This window comes from Urocitellus parryii, chromosome 1, assembly GCF_045843805.1.
Source record: "Urocitellus parryii isolate mUroPar1 chromosome 1, mUroPar1.hap1, whole genome shotgun sequence".
Classification (NCBI taxonomy): domain Eukaryota; kingdom Metazoa; phylum Chordata; class Mammalia; order Rodentia; family Sciuridae; genus Urocitellus; species Urocitellus parryii.
The window spans coordinates 36358433-36371142 of NC_135531.1; the positions used below are offsets into that span (position 1 = coordinate 36358433).

The following is a 12710-nucleotide window of genomic DNA, read 5'->3' on the forward strand; positions in this document are numbered from 1 at the left end:
AACACCACTTTGTGGCCAAAGAAAATCACTTGGTTTTGAACAGATAACATATGGGCTGAGAAATAATGGTCTCAAAGGCAAAAATCCCCCAAAGAAACTAGCTCTTTTAAACTGCACCAGTTCAGACACTAACCAGATCAGTTCTTTTCAGGGCATCACTGAGATCTATAAATTATGGAGTAACCAGCCCATTCTGAACAGAAAGCACCATATGAGCTGTTTGGGGTCTGTGGGAAAAGCTATATACCCACCTCCCAACAAATTGGAGGAGTACCTGTACTATTGGTGTTATTCCATCTGTATTTTTCCTACTGCCAAATAGAACTGGAAAAGACTTAGGGATCTCCTTGTATGAAGTCCTAGGGTCAAAAAAAAAGGAGGTCCATTGGAGATGGTTAGATTTGAGTTAGATCTCAGAGGTCAACAATCTTGGGGTAAACTGGCCACCCCAGAGAATAATTGCCACTTATCGTCGGGCTGCCAGGCACAGTACAGCAGTGGGGGCTATAGAACTCCTGTCTATGTGCTAAACTAGATTATTCATTTACAAGCTGTACTGGAAATTATAATTAATCAAACTGCTACAGCATTTGACTCCTAGCCACACAACAAACCCAGATGCAGGCATCTATCAAAACTAATTGGCATTAGATTATCTGCTGGCTGAAGAGGGAGGAGTATGTGTCAAGTTCCACAGTTCAAATTGTCCATCATCATCTATTTGGAGATAACAGTCAAAAGACATAGTTAGCAATATCAGAAAACCAGCACATGTAGTCAGTTAAAAGCTGGAAGTGCATGAGGCTGGGGATCTAAGCTCACATTTTGGAGGATGGTTTTCTACTCCTGGTGGATTCAGAAGTTTAGTTGGCATAGTAGGTATGGTGCAGTTAACTGGTTTATTGCTTCCATGTTTGGATCCCTTTGCATTAGAACTATTAGGTCTCCCTAGAAGCAACTGTGGATAGAAAGACGTTATATAAAGCTTTAAGATGAAACGATGGGTCCTGTCGGGGGCTGGAGGCGCCCGCCGTGGGAGCCGCCTTGGCTCCTGCGCCCGCTGAGGACCCAGAGCTTGGGCGACGGCTGCAGCCTCAGGGGCCTCTTAGCCCTGTCCCCTCAGCGGCATGGCATGCGGCGCGACGCTAAAGCGACCCACGGAGTTCCAGGCGGCACTGCTCTGCGCCCCTCTGCCCGGCCACACTCCCGCCTCAGGCCACCGCTTCAGCGCAGACCCCGCCGCAGACTTTGCAGCAGCCCTCCCGGCCTGGCACCAAGCAGCTCCTTCCCAATCCGGAGCAATTTTTTTTCAGAACATAAAGCAAGAATATGATTGTTACCGAGGTGGAAACCTTGAGAATTTGTTCTCAATCAGAGTGAAGCTTGGACTTTGGAAAGACAGCCTCATTCCTCAGCACTCACAGCACCTAATTCTCCAGGTTCCCCCTGGATGAAGAAGGACCCGCCCACCTTGACCTTTGGACAAATGGGAATAATCTGTGAGAGTCTCTTAAAAGACTTTGAAGATAAAATTCGGGAGAAGTGTGAGCAAATCCTCACTACCAAACTAGCAGGACAGTATAACTCTTTTGTGAAATTCATATAGGATCAGGTTATGCATCAATATGGGACAAGACCAACAAGCTATGTAGGTATCCTGAAGGTGTCTTGTTTTATCTGGGTACCAGGTTTGACCTCAAGAGATAGCTGCGGTACACTTTTTGCAACTGGTTTGATATCATATTTCAGCTCCAGACTATGCATACTGAGAACACGTAAACGTTTCTGCAGGTCCATTTTATAAACTTCAAAGATCTTAAAACTTTCTGGTTGCCACAAGCATATCTTTCTTTTCTGCTCATCCCATGAACAACGGTGCCCTACTGTGATCGATTTTCCAAACAAAAATACCTGGAGCAGCAGTTTGGCAAAATAGGACTTCAGTGGCACTAAACAAATGGAGTTTCCTCAAACATGGTTCTACAAGAAGTATGTGTGACCGTGTGTATATGACTGTATGTATATTTTAAGTTATTATTTCTACTGTGCATTTTTTTTTTAATTTGGGGGATTCTGGCTCTGAATTTGATGCATGACAATTATCCTTAAAAACATTTGATTGGTCTACAGAAGATCATTAATGTTTCGTGACCATAAAAGTTTTAATAGTTGATTGTTTTATGTATAGGTATTATTATTATTAAATACAGGGACTGTTTCCAGGCACAGAATATGAATCATGCATTAGAATTGACATTAGATGTGATGATGATGATACAGCAAAGGTCTCTGGTCCTAGATCTATAAATGTGGGTGAGAAATCAGAACAAACTGGAGACAAGACATTGACCTGTGGACTCCACCTAGTCGTGTTAGGAAAAAAAGATCTGTGCTTCCAAGCCTTAAAATACACCATGGAGTTGGTGCTCACCTCATTCATACAAAGAGCTCCCTGGACACTGAAAGGGAAACAGTCCCTCCTGGAACAGAAGCATTAGGGTTTGCTCAGGAGCATAGAATAGTCAGGCAAGGAACTATGCCAGGCCCCAGCAGCACTACTATTTGGGAGGGATGACGTCACCTTTGTATAAGTTATTAAAAATAAAAACCAGATTCTTTGGACATATTCTTCTGAACTATCCATTGTTCAACTGCTTGAGCTTTGTTTTGGCAACCCCCTACCCTAAGTTGCTTATAGGCTGTTCTTCACTTTGTTTCCAAGGCTGCAGAGCAGAAGGTAGTCTCTCTTTTGAGGAGGAGGAGTTAAGTATACATGTATTTTTTACTCTGACTTATTCAGAACCACATTTTACAAAATGCCTTGTTTTCTTTATTATTGTTTTTTGGAAAGGAAAGTTTTATTAAAATTGTTTAATTTGGATATAAAATCATTCTTAAATTATGACTTATTTTGAAAATGTTTGAGTTTAATTCAAATGTATGCTAAAACATTCCAAAGAAAGTTAATATTCATATAGATTCAGTATATTTGTTCTTATCAGATGGCTTAGAGAAAATTTCTGGAATATTCTCATTAGAAGATTCCTTATTAATGAATGTCTTTGACTCAAATATAACCCAAAACTGCAATACTATTCTTTGTTCATTTTCATTATGTAGTGTTAACAAGCTTAGTTGTAAATAAAAAAACTACTTGTTTAAAAAAAAAGATGAAACGATGGTATTCTTTGATTTAAAGGATTAAATAGTGAACATCAAATGGGGGAATGATGTAGTTCCCACCAAAAACCTTTGCCATAATTAAGCTTCTCCAAGGACTCCCACCATAAATGCAACATATAATTTTCTCTTGTAGACAATAAGATTTCCACAAAGAATGTCAGCAGGATCTTTGTAGAGAGTCCATTATGGTTAGAAGCTTCCTCTTCTAAATGCCAAGTTAGCAGACAAATGTTGTAATGGATTCTGTCTCAAAAAGAGTTTGCTTTGCAAAAGTTACTATTTGTTTTCCTTGGTAAAAAATTATGAAACTTCTGTCTAACTTAAAAATATGAGACCGTGAGTAACTGCTATGTAACTTCCCACTGGATGTAGACCCCCACTGAGTACAAATCTAAAAGAATTTTCAGACATAGAGTCTAGAGATTTTTCAGGCATTAGCCCCGCTGGACCACTGCAACTTAAATAAACCTGCTTCCTGAAAATTCCTTGGGTGTCCAGCATCATCTATCCTATATCCTCTTCCCCTCTCTCTGTTTCTTGTACAAAAACAATGGCGCAGCACTCCTCCATCACGTGCGTCTACCATGATATTCTGCCTCATTTCGGGCCCAGAGCAATGAGTCAGTCCACCATGGACTGGACTTCTGAAACTGTGAGCCAAAATAAAATTTTAGTTCTCTAAGTTGTTCTTGTCATGTATTTTGGTATCAGCAAGAAAATCCTGACTAACACAGGTCTCGGGCCTTGCCAAGGGGAAGAGAAGGATACAGGAATGCATGGATTGGAAAGTGCCTCCATAAAGGGCCAACCAGTAAATAATTCAGCCTCGAAAGTCATCCACTCTGCACGACGACTCAACTCTGCTCCTGTGCCAAGAAAGTAGCCCTGACTGTGTTCCAATAAAACCTTACTTAGAAAAACATATGGCAGGCCAAATTTGACCCACAGGTAGTCATTTCTTAAATGAAATAAAGTTCAAAGTACAGAGGAAAATGCCATGATTGGGAGGTAGGATGGATCTGTCAGAAAAAAAATAATAACAATAGTAGAGGTTTTAAAAATAATAGTGACCAAAAAAAAAAAAAACAACCTGAAAATAATGCCCTAGGCTGGGAGTGGTGGCTCATACCTGTAATCCAGCAGCTCAGGAGGCTGAGGCAGGAGGATCGTGAGTTCAAAGCCAGCCTCAGCAACTTAGTGAGACCCTATCTCTAATTAAAATATAAAAAAGTGTCGAGTATGTGAATCAATCCCTGATGCCAAAAGGAAAAAACAAAAAAGAATGGCCCCCCAAATTTCAACATACCTCACCTATTTTCCAGGCACATTTAAAGAGGTCACAATGACCAACTAACTAGAGACAAGACCACAAGTGTATACATTAGGAACCTGCATCTAATATTGACCTCACAGCCTCAGAAACACATTGTATAAGCTCAAGTTGAACTGAATACTATTTCAACACATGTACAGCTGAATTCTATAACCAACCTTATGGCTACTAGCTAAAGGTCAGAAGCAGTCAGAGACAAGATAGGAGTGCTGAAGAACATTAATACCTGGTGGCAGCTGTTCATTTTACACAGTCTCAAAAATTTTTATTTTATTTTATTTTATAGTTGTAGTTGTACACATTTATTTTTTATGTCGTGCTAAGGATCGAACCCAGGGTCTCATGCGTGCGAGACAAGCACTCTACCGCTGAGCCACAACCCCAGCCCTCCTCCTTTTTTTTAAATCAGCAATAACCTGAGTATAAATGGTAAAATTCAAATCCCTTTCACAGTACACATAAACACTTCAAGTCCACATGAGCAAACTTAACATAAAAAGTATGTGCAGCCAACTTCAATGAGGGACACATGCAGTGACTGAAGTGAACATGCACTCTGTATGGGGAAAAATTATTTTGAAAACAAGATATAATAAATGTAGGTTTCATCAATATCACAAACTTTCAGGGCAAGGTTAAGTTGCTGGAAAGATTTTTGAAGAGGTGTGGGGAGGAGGCCAGCCTTGTAAAGAGTAGCTGTGATCAGTGGGAACCTGGTGTAAATGCTCTATTTCTGGACCCCACAGTCCTGCTGGCAAGAGCAACCAGGCTTTTTATTTGGGGGAGGGGAGGTGAGGACAGTACTGGGGATTGAACCCAGGGCCACTCTATCATGGAGCAATACCCATGGCCATTTTCATTTTGAAACAGCATTTTGTAAGTTGCTGAGGCTGGCTTTTAATTGGCAACCCTGCTGCTTAACCCTTCCCAGTCACTAGAATTACAGGCATCGGCCACCAGGCCCAGTTTCTTCTTCTAAGAACTCATTCTCTCCAGCTACTTTTTAAAAAAAATATTTATTATATTTTTAGGTGTAGATGGGCACAACACAATGCCTTTGTTTTTATGTGGTGCTGAGGATCAAACCCGGGTCCCGCCTGTGCTAGGCAAGCGCTCTACCACTGAGCCACAATCCCAGCCCAAAACCTACCTTTTTTACAGCTCCTGGGTAGCCTCTGCAGAATCCAGAATGTACAAAGGCTTGGGACATTGGTACTTTGTGTCCAACTGTCCATGTGTTGAGCCTGGAACCAGGGCAGAGGGTGGCTTGGTTTTGGTGCTGGGCCATATGTTATGTAACTGTGAAGTGATTCTAAATACTTCTATAGTTTGATGTTTTGGAGAATGTGCCCTCTTCCCTAGAGCATGATGTGTTGCCAGACCTCATATGTCCCATCACATCTTTTCAGATTCCCTTCATGTCAGCTAACTACTGAGCTTCATAAATGATCCCAACTCAAAGAGTTTGACAGATACCTTGAGAGCTTAGGTTAAGGTAGGGCCACACTGTGTTATGTGAAAGCCCCCAACACTTCTCTGAAAGCCTAGACCCAAGCAGTGACAAGGCCTCATCAGCTGCAAATTAATCTCAGAAGCCTCCCCCACCGATACCACCTGCTACCAACTAGCAATTAGAGACCTTACCTGTTATCGTGACTGTCCGCTGAGGTGGTCAAGCCAGCTTCTCTGAGAACTGCTCCTATACAGGAAAACCTCAGCTTCAATGAGACTTTATTTTTCACAAGGCCTTTTTCCACCTCAATTGAACAAGTAGGCTTTAATAATTGTGGAAATCATTACTATGTGGTTAAAGTACTTAGTCTCCCTGGTGTATTCTATGATATTTTCCCACATTATTCTCTTCCCTCTGAGCATTGTAAACTTACATTAAAATTCTCATTGTATTCCAATAAACTTTGTGATTCACAAAATTATGAAATCATCTCTTCTTTTCTGCCATATACAAAAATTGGCAGTCAGCAGGATTTTGCAATGCAGATGGGAATGGTTGAATAAATTTCAAATTCAAATTTTAATTTGAATGAAAATATAGAGAAGAATAGAAATTGTATAGCATTCTCAATATTCTCTTGCATTTTCAACTTTGATGACCTGGGAAGAACTTCTGAAAGTGACACAAACTGTAAGAATTCTGTACCATGCCCACAAATACTTCTTTCAAATTAGTTAGGTAGCATAAACACATTCTCACTATAAATTGTGATATATGTGCTATTCAGTACCTTAGGAGACCTTGATCAGATGACATAATTCTGTTTTCTTGACCAATAAATATATAAGGGTAAAAGAATACATTATCATTCTTATTCCTTATATTTTGGGATTTGGATACTATTCTCTATATAACAAACTACCAAATTTTATATATTGATATACATAAAACTATAGGTGGAGGCCAGCCATGTTGGCACATGTGTAATCCCAGTGACTTGGGAGTCTGAAACAGGGGGCAAGTTTGAGGCCAGCCTGGGAAACTTGGTGAAACCCTATCTCAAAACCAAATTTAAAATAACTGGGGTTAGGGGCTGGGGTTGTGGCTCAGCGGTAGAATGCTCACCTACCATGTGCGAGGTGCTAGGTTTGATCCTCAGCACCACATAAAAATAAATAAATAAAATAAAGGTATTATGTCCAACTACAAAAAAATAATATTTTTAATAAATACATAAAATTAGCAGCATAATTCACAATAGATAAATTGTGGAACCAACCCAGATGCCCTTCAGTAGATGAATGGATAGGGAAACTTCAGTATATATACACAATGGAACATTACTTAGCATTAAAATAGAATAAAATCATGGCATTTGCAGGTAAATGAATAGAGTTGGAGAATATAATTCTAAGTGAAGTAAGCCAATCCCAAAAAAACAAAGGCTGTATGTTTTGTTTTGTTTTTTATATGAGGATGCTAACTCATAATGACGATGGGGGGGGCGCATGACGGACATGATGAGGAATGGAGGAACTTTAGATAGGGCAAAGGGGAGGGAGTGGAAGGGAGGGGATAGGGGGTAGGAATGATGGGGAAATTAATTAGACAGCATTACCCTAAGTATATGTATAAAGACACAAATGGTGTGAAAATACTTTGTATACAATCAGTGACTTGAAAAATTATGCTCTATAAGTGTAATGTGAAATAAATTGCATTCTGCCATCGTGTATAACAAATCAGAATAAATAAATAATTTAATTAATAAATAAATAAAGTTAAAAAAATAACTGAGGCTATAGTTCAGTGGTAGAGAACCCCTATATACCCAGTTTGGCAAATTGAAGCATGAAGATCTCCACTAAGTAGTAAATTAAAGACAAACAGACAATTTCAGATCATACAGATAGATTAACTAGAACCTGTATATATCTCAAAAAAGGTTTGTGTATGTACCTTAGAAATTCTTTTCAGATTTTGAATTGTCATATGCTACCATGAATCTACCATTTAGACATCAAGACAAATTAATCTACCATTAAGAAATCAACACATTAAGACATCTACCATAAAAACAACAAGAGTACACACTACATTTTATGAAAACCTAATAACAATTGAGTATCCTGAAGGCATTCATTTTACAGGAAAAATTTACACAATCATGAAATAAAAATGGAATTTCCACCTTGTTTTATATATTACTACTTTAATGCTTTGCTTAAACAAAAGCTTAGATTGCTTACTAAAACCCCTAAAATAAAGGCAAGGACCAAAGTTCTATAGCAGGCTATAAAATCATTAAAAAATATACAGCCACGTATGTTGGTGCACACTTGTAATCCCAGCAGCTCAGGAGGCTGAGGCAGAAAGATTGCAAGTTCAAAGCCAGCCTCAGCAACTTAGCAAGGCCCTAAGTAATTTAGCAAGACCCTGTCTCAAAATAAAATATAGTAAACCAGCTGGGGATATGGCTCAGTGGTTAAATGTCTCTGGGGTCTATCCCCAGTACCAAAACAACAACAACAAAAAAAAAAAAAAAAAAAAAACCACTTACATACAAAAGTGACACTCCTGTGAAAGCATTACCACCAGCACCAATCACATCTTGCTGTACATAGATTACAACTGATTATCATAAACAGTTGAAAGAAAAAGCCTTAATTAAAAAACAGGGTCAGGCACATCCTGGGCAACTTAGACATTCTCCCAAAATAAGCAATAAGAACTGCTGGGTTCAATCCTTAGTATCAAAAAGAAACACACACGTGCACGACAGAATGAATGTCCAGCTGGTTAAAGAGGTATACACCTTTAATTCCAGCAACTCTGCAAACTGAGGAAGGAGGTACCAAAATTTGAGGCCAGCCTCAGTAACTGAAGGAGACTCTGTATTAAAACAAAAAGTTAAAAGGGTTTGGGATTTAGCTCTGTGGCAGAGAATCTGAGTTTAACCCCAAAATTCCTGCTACGGAAAGAAAATGTTATTTCATGAGTGCAGCTCTGAACTAAATTCACAGTACTGCCAAAGATAGGGCATGTATATTATCATTTATTAAATTGTTTAAGTCATAAGAATGCTAGAAAACAAATCTTTATAAGCAATAATAACCAGTTAGAACACAATGGGAAAAACTCAATAGGAATAGACATGGGGCTGGGAGTTGGTACTATGCTGCATTGAGTTAAAACAGAGTCAGGACAGATTTATCACAGAGTTGGTATGCACCCTACGAGGTCACAATGACCAACTAGAGACAAGGATGCATGCTAGAGATTAAACCCAGGGCCTCCACACATGCTCAGCTTTCACTCTATACTCTCAGCACAGATAACAGCTATTGTTAAAAATATGTAACACCTAGAAATAAACCCACATGTAAACTCTTCAGTTATAGAACTACAAAACTTTCCTGATAATTTTTTTAAATGATGAAAAACCTCACCCAACTGGAGTCAAACTTCTATTTGGATAATCATAAAGAAAATAATTAAAAGACAAATGCCTTGACCTGGATGCAGATAGTATCAGCCTGTAGTCCCAGCTTCTCAGAAAGCTGAGACAGGAGCCTGGACAACATAGGGAGACCCTCTTCTTCAGGGAGCAGTGACTTGGCTCAGGATCTCTAAGGGTCTCAAAGCAGGAGCCTGTGCCAGAAACTTCCTGTGCAAGGTGCAGGTCAAGATTGTCCAGTTGCTATAGTAATGCCCTACTTAAAGAGGTTGTGTGCAAGGCACAGGACTATCAGTCTTGACCCTGAGTTCAGACATCAGCTGCCAGGCATAAAGTTCAAACCTTCAAGACTGACTGGTCTGAAAAAACTTTCTCACAGAAAACTCTTTTGATGATAAAAACCTATATAATAAACATGCTAAGCTAGCTCTGGGTCATTGTTCCTTCATTGTAGGATGGTGTTCCACCTGGTCCCAGATTTCTCATTCTCTGTCTTTTCTAATCCCCCATTGCCCCTTGCTGGTTTCTGAATTAAGCCATGCAGTTTGCAGTGTTCTTCCAGAAACAGAAAGAAAACAAACAACAAATAAAAATAAAATAACACATCTCTACTCAGGAGGTGAGGCAGGAGGATGAGAAGTTCAAGGGTAACCTGCCTCTGTGGTAGGGCATCTCCTAGATCAAAGAAAAGGCAACATATCACATTTAGGGTGCATACCAACTCTGTGATAAATCTGTCCTGACTCTGTTTTAACTCAATGATGTGTCATACTGTCACATCTTTGTTGCAACTCTAGAGCATAAGAATACCCAGTCAGAATGTGCATTACCTTTTACAGGAGACAAAGAGCTTACATGAGGTATATAAGGAGGTGCCTCCCAGTATTCAAGGCTCAGCATATGGATGTAATTCTGCCAAATCTGTGCTGGCCCAAAGTAAACAGTGCTTCCTGTTGAACAATACAATGCCCTGTCTCTCTGTACACAAATCCTGCTGCACCTCTAAATAAAAAAATAAAAGGACCAGGGATAAAGCTCAGTGGCAGAATGCCCTGGGTCCAATCTCTAGTACCAGGAAAAAGAAAAGAAAAAAAAAAGCCATAAAGCAGTTAATAAACAACAGGACAGGCTGGGCACAGAATTCCAGCAGCTGGGGAGACTGAAGCAGGAGGATCGGAAATTCAAAGCAAGTCTCAGCAACATAGTGAAGCCCTATGCAACTTAGTGAGACCCTATCTCTAAATAAAATATAAAAAATGGGCTGGGCATGTGGTTCAGTGTTTAAGCACCCTGGGATTTAATCCCCAGTATCCAAAAAGAGAAAAAAAAAAAGTCAAAGTGTTCACCACCTAGGTACTGAAAGAAATGCAAAGAAAGTCTATCTACTGAACTGGCAGAAATGTGAGTACTGACATTTGGTCTGGACCTTGGGCACTAACCCAGTAACTTCACTTTCATAACTCATTTTGAAGGGTTAAGGCCAATTCAACAAATATATTCCATGAACTTGCTTCAATAATGGCAAATAAGGCTGAGCAAACTGGTGCATACCTTTAATCCCAGGGACTCAGGAGGCTGAGGTTGGAGGATATCAAATTCTAGACCAGTCTCAAGCAAGTTAGCGAGACCCTGTTGGCTCAGAATAAAAAGTTGCAAAGGTGGGGTGGGAGTGGGGATGTAGCTCAGCTGGGGATGTAAAATAATCCTGGGTTTAATCCCATTAGCAAAAATAGTTTAAACAAACAATGGCAGAATACTGTAAGGAAATATCTGCACATTGGCTCTTTCAGGCTTCTGAAACAAAACCCCAGTGCCTCTGCATCTTATGAACAACAGGTTATTTCTTACCATTTTGCAGGGATGGAAGTTGGAGATTGAAGACTGCTTCTAAATTGCTTAAGACACCTCCCTACAGGCTCCTTACAAGAGGGAAGATCACTTTGGGGTCTCCTTTATAAGGACTCTAGCCATATCCTGGGGTGGGGACTCCACCCTTATGGTCAAAGGCCCCCTCCTCGTAAGGGGAAACTGAGCCCTGTTCTTCCAAATTTATTCCATTCAAGCCACCATCCTATTGGACGGTGCTGCCCACACTTGGGGAGGGTGTCTACTTCAGTGCACTATCCCACATGCCAATTGTTCCAAGACACACCCTCACCAGCACAGTCAGAAGCCTCTTAATCATCAGCATCTCTTAATCCAATCATGTTGACAATTCAAATGAACCATTACAGGGGGCAAGGTGGCAACAGCGGAATCTTTCAACTTTTTTGAACACCTAAAATGTTCCGTAAATGTTTTTTAAGTTATTCGTGTTTCCTATTTACTGACATGAAAAACCTTAAGACAAACCGTCATGTAAATAGCAGGGAGGGGCTGGGGATGTGGCTCAGAGTTGGAGTACTCCTCTCGCAAGCGTGAGGCACTGGGTTCAATCCTCAGCACCACATAAATGTAAGATAAAAATATTGTGTTCATCTATAGCTAAAAAATAAATATTTTTAAAAAATAAAATATCAGGGAATGATCCAGGTACAGTGGCACATGCGTATAATCCCAGTGGCTCAGGAGGCTGAAGCAGGAGGACAGACATTCAAAGACAACCTAAGAAACATATTGAGGACCTAAGCAACTTAGAAAGATCCTGTCTCAAAATAAAAGATAAATGGGCTGGGGATATGGCTCAGTTGTTAATCGCCCCTGGTTTCAATTCCTGGTACCAAAAATATATAAATATAATTAAAAAAGTAAAAATAAAAAATAGCAGGGAATGGAACATGAGTTCATTCAGGTACATTTATGTATTATATATGCATATTTAAACACAAATCTAGTAGGGTATCCTCAAACTAATTATGAAAACATTAATAGTAGAGTCAAATTAGAAGATGATTTCTTTTTTTTTTTGAGGGGGAGGGCAGGTACAGGGGATTGAACTCAGAGGCAACCAACCACTGAGCCACATCCCCAGCCCCATTTTGCATTTTATTTAGAGACAGGGTCTCACTGAGATGCTTAATGCCTCACTTTTGCTGAGGCTGGCTTTGAACTTGTGAGCCTCCTGCCTCAGCCTCCTGAGTGGCGCGTCTTACAGGTGTGTGCCACCACACCAGGCTAGACTATGATTTCATTGACTACTTTCTAATAATCCTTTCTGTCATGAGCCATCCATGGATCGTGTGTGGGTCACCACACATGGAATCCTGGAAGATAGAAACATCTGGTGTGTGGGAATGACCAGTGGACTTTTTCTCTGGTCAATTCCCAGGGACAGAGTGAATTTC

General features: G+C 40.0%; 1 pseudogene; it reads left to right on the plus strand.

Moving 5' to 3' along the window:
* The first annotated feature begins 1127 nt into the window (after positions 1-1127).
* The window catches only part of LOC113186211 (akirin-1-like), a 55139-nt pseudogene continuing 43556 nt past the window's right edge, over positions 1128-12710 (plus strand).